The sequence below is a fragment of the Emiliania huxleyi genome (genome assembly GCF_000372725.1).
Source record: "Emiliania huxleyi CCMP1516 unplaced genomic scaffold EMIHUscaffold_288, whole genome shotgun sequence".
In the NCBI taxonomy this organism is placed as follows: domain Eukaryota; phylum Haptophyta; order Isochrysidales; family Noelaerhabdaceae; genus Emiliania; species Emiliania huxleyi.
Genome location: NW_005199870.1, coordinates 68196 through 69134, shown reverse-complemented (window position 1 = coordinate 69134; position 939 = coordinate 68196). Strand labels below are relative to the sequence as shown.

The window sequence follows — 939 nt, the reverse complement described above, 5'->3', positions numbered from 1 at the left end:
GCCGCGGCAGCCCGCTTGATGGCGTCAGCCTGAGGCGAGGCGAGGAGGCGAGGCGAGGGACGGGGCAGCAGCGGGGCACGCAGCGGGACCTGACAGCGGGGGAAACGACGGGGGGGGGGGAGGCTGACGGCGCGCGAGGAGCGTGCCCAGGTCGCAGCCGACGCGCAGAACGAGCGGCGAGTTCGCACATGTGCATGCACGTTTCGCGTATGCGCGCACGTTTTGGGTGGAGTACCGGCGGAGGGAGCAGAGTGCAGAGAGGGATGTTTGCGTTGAATGTTGTACTTCGCGGATTGTTTTGAGCGAACAAAAGCCGTAGTTCGGGATCTGCGCCGGCGTCGCGCGAAGGAGGCGGTCCTACGACTTGCTACTAGCTACTTCGCGACGTGGCACGTGCAGCTGCAGGCGCCGCACCGCCGCAAGAAGACTTGTACGCGGTCTCAAAAGGAGAAAAAAATCGCAGACACGCTTGCACAGGCCCCAGATGCGCACCTCGGCTGTGCCCATTGCGGGTCCCCCCGCCGGGTTTCTCTCTTTCAATTTATGTAGCTCTTACGAACATACCCGAGGGTGAACTGCTGACTTTCCTCATACTTTTTTTGAAGAGAGGTTTATGTTAAATAAATAGAGCAGACAACCCCTGGTCTTAGGTATATCAACCCCTGGTGGGATTAGGGCAGCAACCCGACGGGCAGACCCCGCCCCGCTCGGAGGGCGTGCACCACACAGCCCCCCGGGGGCACACAGCCTTATCAAGGTTTATGTTCGTGTCGGACAAGTCTCTTTTTATCCCGCCTGCTCTCCTTGCTATTCCGCCTCCTCCGCGCCACTCCCTGCTCGCCGCCTGCGCCAGCTGCGCCGCGCCTTTGCCGCCAGTCGCTCCCCGCTGCCCACTCCATCATGACCGATCCCGAGTGCGCTGTCGCCGGCGTGCAGCTC

At 62.4% G+C, this 939-nt stretch overlaps 1 protein-coding gene across 1 annotated transcript in view; it reads left to right on the top strand.

Annotated features, from left to right (window-relative positions):
- The window catches only part of EMIHUDRAFT_116341 (hypothetical protein), a gene marked incomplete at both ends in the record, with an annotated part of 10643 nt that overhangs the window by 4940 nt on the left and 4764 nt on the right, over positions 1-939 (top strand). The window lies entirely within an intron of this gene.